The sequence below is a fragment of the Bison bison genome, unplaced genomic scaffold (assembly GCF_000754665.1).
Source record: "Bison bison bison isolate TAMUID 2011002044 unplaced genomic scaffold, Bison_UMD1.0 scf7180017864466, whole genome shotgun sequence".
Taxonomy (NCBI): domain Eukaryota; kingdom Metazoa; phylum Chordata; class Mammalia; order Artiodactyla; family Bovidae; genus Bison; species Bison bison.
In genome coordinates, this window is record NW_011495027.1 from 3,214,832 (window position 1) to 3,221,239 (window position 6,408).

At 42.4% G+C, this 6,408-nt stretch overlaps 1 long non-coding RNA gene across 1 annotated transcript in view; it reads right to left on the reverse strand.

Annotated features, from left to right (window-relative positions):
• Nucleotides 1–204: 204 nt before the first annotated feature.
• The window catches only part of LOC105003272, a 19,786-nt gene continuing 13,582 nt past the window's right edge, over nucleotides 205–6,408 (reverse strand). Inside the window, exon 5 of the long non-coding RNA XR_827089.1 lies at nucleotides 205–501. This is a non-coding gene — a long non-coding RNA (uncharacterized LOC105003272). The remainder of the gene's footprint in view (nucleotides 502–6,408) is intronic.

Here is a 6,408-nt window from a genome sequence, read left to right on the forward strand (position 1 = left end):
AGATGCCAAAGTGGAAGACTGTAAATACTTTGGCCACCTGATGCGAAGGGCTAACTCACTGGAAAAGATCCAGATGCTGGGAAAGATTGAGGGCAGGAGGAGAGGGGGGCAACAGTAAAGATGAGATGGTTAGAGGGCATCACCAACTCAATGGACATGAGTTTGAGCACACTCTGGGAGCTACTGAAGGACTGGGAAGCCTGGTGTGCTGCAGTTCATGGGATCTCAAAGAGTCAGACGTGAATGAGCAACTGAACAACAGTGAACAACTGCAACAATCTTTCCCAAGCTCTTCTACAAAGTGGCCTCTAACCTGGAAATAAATCCTGTTTCTCTCCTCTTGAGTCTGAGATGGCCTTAGGACTCACCTGTAACCAACAGAATACTGCACAAGTAATGTTGCATGGCCTCTGAGGTGACACCCTACGGCCTTCCCCTGGTTCTCTTGCGATGCTTGCTCAGCCTCCATGTATGAAGTCTGTCTCCTCAAAGACTACAGTGCTGCAAGAGACAGTAGACAGTCTTAGTAGACAGTCTCAGAGTAAACTCAGAGACTATGCTGGTGCTCCAGTAGACAGTCCCCGCTAAGCTCACATTCCACACCCCCACCAAGGTGACAGACTTGTCAGTAAAATCATCTTAGACCCTTTTGGCCAGCCATCTTCCAGCTGAGTACCACTAAGTGACCTGGTCACCTCACGAGGAACAGAAGAATCTTTTTCTTTCAGAAGAAGCTGCTGCTGCTGCTGCTAAGTCGTTCAGTCGTGTCCGACTCTGCGTGACCCCATAGACGGCAGCCCACCAGGCTCCCCCGTCCCTGGGATTCTCCAGGCAAGAATATTGGAGTGGGTTGCCATTTCCTTCTCCAATGCATGAAAGTGAAAAGTGAAAGTGAAGTTGCTCAGTTGTTTCCGACTCTTAGCGACCCCATGGACTGCAGCCTACCAGGCTCCTCCATCCATGGGATTTTCCAGGCAAGAGCACTGGAGTGGGGTGCCATTGCCTTCTCCCCATAGAAGCTGAGTCCTGGCCAAATTACTGGCTCACAGAATCCGCAAGATACAATTTAATGGCTTCTGTTTTAGGTTACTATCTTTTGGAATACTTTGTTTTAAAGCAGTAGATACCAGAAAAGTCAGGGAATGAATGAATCCTAACTCTTTTATTCCTAAAGTAAATTGGTCTGAAAGAGTTGTAATCACTGGCCAGTTGGAGACAAAAACTTCTGGGACCTCCTGATAACATTTAAGGTTCTTAGTGAGAATCAGTGAATCCTTAACTGTAAACACCTGCCTGAGGCCACTGGGGCCCAGAGGCCACCCTCTAAGGGCAGCGTTGCTGATCTGACCAGCAGAAGGTGCCCCATTTTAGGTCTGTGGAAGCTCACTGCACTTTGTAAGAGCACAAATTAGAAGTCAGAGGAATGAAAAGATTCTTTGTGCTCAGAAGATGGTAGAGACCAAGAAGAAAGAAAGGCATACATGCTCAGTCATTTCTGATTCTTTGAGACCCCACGGATTGTAGCCTGCGAGGCTTCTTTGTCCATGGAATTTTCCACGCAGAAATAATACTGGAGTGGGTTGCCATTTCCTCCTCCAGGGGGTCTTCCTGACCAGATTGATCCTGCATCTCCTGCCTTGGCAGGTGGATTCTTTACCATTGCGCCATCCAGAGGCTTGATAAATACCTGTTGTGTGAACTGACTGAATGCAGAAATTGAAGGCAATACTGGTAGTACAGTTTTCTGAGAGGAAATGGGCAGCTAAGCAATACAGGACGCCATATGCGCTGTGACTGGACATGGGATGCAGATCCAGACTCTCCTTCTTCTGAGACATTTTAGTCAGAATGCTTGTAGGTCAGAAACTGTGACCAGTCTGCTGGAGGACTCCTTGTGGAAGAACTTCCTGAGGATTCTGGCTCTGAGTTGAGTGTCTTGCCCTGAGGAGCTCACCCAGCCCTCTGCCTACCATCAGCATCTTCATCTGAAGGTTCTACTTGTTGCTCACACAGCATTTGCCTTTCTCTTCTCACCATTCTGCAGAACTCATTAGTTAAGTGCTAGCTAGCACCCAGATACCCCTAATCGTTTTCTACCATTATTCTAAGCCCTACATGAAACATTCCTCTTTTCTGAGCTCACAATAGCTTCTTTTTCCTCAGGACCATATTTAAGATCTCCCATACTGATTTAAATCTATTAATGTCTGAAGGAGAGACTGACGCAAGACCAATGCACAGGCCCTCACAGTTATCCTGAAAAGGGAATGATGAGATTTCTGATCTCTAAAGCAGCTTTTTTTTTTACAGGAAGATCAAAATCATGTCCTGTATTTTCAGAAGGCCTTTCATATTCTTATTCAATGCATATTTTTGAAGTCATAATCCTGACCGAGAATGTGCTTTAAGCTAGATTTTTAAAAGAGTTAAGATTTTGTTGTGATTTTCAAAGGGCTAAAAATTTTATCAAATATCCTTTTTTCATTACACTGATGACAAATTGCGTAATTTTCAGGATTATAACTGCACACTTCCCTTGCACAAATCTTAGGATTCCCAGTCTCCTGGAGAAATCTCAACTTTGTCTCTATTTTCAGAGATTTGTTAACTATACTGCAGTGAAAATGTTAAACAAAAGGACCAGTTTACTTATGGATTCAGCCTAGGAAAGCCTTGAATCAAAACAAATGGAGAAATTGGCTTTAGGGCCAGACAGAATCAAATTCCTGATCAGTTGTGGTTTGGGGAGCCTAATGAAGAGTGATCCCTCAACAAGGGCTGGGATTACTGCACTGTCAGTCATCATTAATCACTGCAGTTCCCCAGATCGCCTGTCTTCAGTCAGGATACCTTTGTTTCACAGGCATTTCTCCATATTCTTGACTAATAGCACACATATTCATTAGTCTATTAGCAGACTAATGAATGTTCATTAACACAGACTTTATCATTTAAATATTTAAGAGGGACTGCTAAATCATTTTTTAAATGTGGTAGTTTGTTCAAGGATGCAGTCAATTATGCTAAATTTTAAAAACCAAGCAATGCATTTTTCGGTGTTTTATATGCCTCCTTCTACACTAAGTTCCTTGAGGGCAGGATCTGGGTATGATTCATCTTTGAGTGCTTTTTGGTGCTTGGCCCTGTGCCCAGCACACTGGAGTGAAGTAAACAGCTTTGGAATGAATGAAAAGAAGTGTATTTGAAGACGTAAGGGTGGATTCCACGTGAATGCACAGACGAGTTCTCTGACAGCCGTGTGATTTAAAAGGAACACATGTACAGCCCTGCAGTTTGTAAGCACTTCCGCACATTTATCATCTCTAAGCCAAGTGTCAGTAAGCTTATTTTATTGTGGAGGAAACTGATTTCTAGATTACGGGATTTATCTCAGACTTTCTGATTCTCTAGTTCATGGAATGAGGAAACAAAACCACACACACACATAAAATCATATCCCAAAATTCATTCAAGGGGCCCGTGTTTTTAATGTTTTAATCTGCCTACCACATTATCATCAAAATTCTATCTATGGAGGGAGAACATTGAACATCATATTTAAAATCAGTTTCTTCACCTGCAGCTATACATGCCCATACCCTGATCCTCCGGAACCCACAGAGTGGCTGATGGGATCTGACGTGGCTGAACCCACTGACCCAATTTGCAGTGCATGCACATAAAATTCGGTGCTTAGCTTTGCAAACACTTAATCATCAGGTTGCGTTGTCAGGAGACAATGAAAAATCAACTCTAGCTTGTAAAATCTAAAGAACTGCTCCAAAAGAAAGGTGAAATTAAGTATCCCTGCTCAGAAATGTCTGATGTCCTTGCAATATTAGGAATGTGGCAATAAGGTAAAATTCTCCATGATGTTGCTTATTTTGATATGCTTTTAAGCATTATCTGAATACACTTATCATCAAAATGATACAAAGGCAGTTCACACCCAGGACAGAAAAACGTGCTCATCATCCTCCCAGCCCCAGCAGTTCTGCCAGCGGGGTGTGAGTGGCAGGTCGAGCCGAACCCAGGAGTGGGCTGGGGAACGTTGCCTCCTCCTCGTGTAAGGCAAAGCCAAAACGGTTCCTCATTACTGCTGGGTCTTTGATCTCTCGCTCCCTATTTTTAGAACTCTTCTGTCCAATATCTTCTGCCCCATTGCCATGACCTTTCATGACACACTTCTCCTGGTGGTTATTTTGGGATCCTATTCCTTTCCCAAAGTATTACTACAGCTAGAATTAATGTATGAGGTAGATCAGCACAAGTCTTTGCTTGAAAAAGGACCTAAAAGACATGTTCCACATGAAGGGGAGAGAGCTGGTGCACAAAGGACAGATTCATCATCCATATTTTTAGTCATCAAAGCATTCTAAAAAGGCTGCTCAACGTAGCAGATACCACAACCTCACAAGACAGCATTATCTAGGTGCCCAATCCGGGCATGCGGATTTTGAAAATGTGTCCAGTACAGCTAAAAAGGTATAAATATGTGTGTTGTTTCTGGGCTAGAGAAAGGAGAAGCAACCATAACAAAAAGATGTAGGATTTATCACTTCAGGTTTCTTTTTCAGACCTTCTCTCTCCCTAAATCTACAAATCATATTAAAGAATCAGTGCCAATAATGAGGGAAGGGCAGAGAGATCAAGCATGCTCTGATTGCTCAGTATCCCTTAGAAAAGTATTTCCACACAGAATTTATAAAGGAAGAACAAAAGCTCCCTTGCCAAAAATAAGAAGGGCACATAGATTCAGGAGCAAAAATCCTCCTTGGTGATGACAGAGACATCTTTTGTGTTTATCACTATACCTTCTGCATGAAGTACAGTGTTAAATAGATAGGTACATGAATGAGATAATTTGATGTAATGATAACAGCTAACCTTTATTGAATACCTAGTATATGGCTATGTGACAAGCACTATTCTACAAGATCTTCATAAATTAAATTACTGAATGTTTACAACAAACCCATGAGATATAAGCTTATATTGTTCCCATTTGAGAGAGAAGGATACTGAAATATAGAGAGGCTAGGTATCTCATCCCAGGCCCAACAGTTCTTTTTTTTTAATTTCTTTTTCTAAAAATGTACTTTTAAAAATAGGGTTTTTTGTTTGTTTGTTTGTTTTTAAGGTCATGCCACGTGGCAGGCATGTGTGATCTTAGTTCCCTGACCAGGAATCTAACCCACACCCCCTGTATTGGAAGCAAGGAATCCTAACCGCTGGACCATCAGGGAAGTCCCTCAGGTCAAAGAGTTCTTAAGTGAGAGGGCCAGAGTTCAACATCAAGCACTTGGGATCCAGAGTTTATGCTTGCAGAGTACAGAAATGGGTTTTCCTCCCTCTGCTACATCCATGAGGAATTTGAAGAAAGAGCTACACTTAGTCTTATGGCCTGAATTGTATCCTCTCAAAAATTCGTATGTTGAAGTCCTAACCGCAGTACCTCATAATGTGACTATATTTAGAAATAGAGTCTTTCAAGAGGTTATTAAGTTAAAATGAGGTCATTATGGTGTAGTCAATTTGGAGTAATCCAATATGTCTAGTGTCTTTATAAGAAGAAGAAATGGACACAAACATTCATGTACATATGAAGACACAAGAATCACTACTGGCAAGCCAAGGAACAATGCCTTAGAAGAAACCTGCAAATGCACTGATCTTGGACTTCTAGATCCTATAACTGTAAGAAAATAAATCTTAATTAAAATAAATTTTGTTTACTTCTAATCTATGATCATTTGTTATGACAGTCCTAATAACTAACTAATACATTCCATGTTAAAGTGTAAAATGGAAACCAAGGACAATGCATTGGGTCCAAACGACTCAAAATGAATTCAACAATTCAAGGCAGAAAGTTGCCTCCCTTCCATGGTCATTGGTTGACCAGTTATACAACTTTTGCCAGTTCCCAGGTGTTCAGTTCAGTTCAGTTCAGTTGCTCAGTCGTGTCCAACTCTTTGCGACCCCATGAATCCCAGCACGCCAGGCCTCCCTGTCCATCACCAACTCCCGGAGTTCACTCAGACTCACGTCCATCGAGTCAGTGATGCCATCCAGCCATCTCATCCTCTGTTGTCCCCTTCTCCTCCTGCCCGCAATCCCTCCTAGCATCAGAGTCTTTTCCAATGAGTCAACTCTTCACATGAGGTGGCCAAGGTACTAGAGTTTCAGCTTTAGCATCAGTCCTTCCAAAGAAATCCCAGTGCTGATCTCCTTTAGAATGGACTAGTTAGATCTCCTTGCAGTCCAAGGGACTCTCAAGAGTCTTCTCCAACACCACAGTTCAAAAGCATCAATTCTTCAGTGCTTAGCTTTCTTCACAGTCCAACTCTCACATCCATACATGACCACAGGAAAAACCATAGCCTTGACTAGACGGACCTTTGTTGG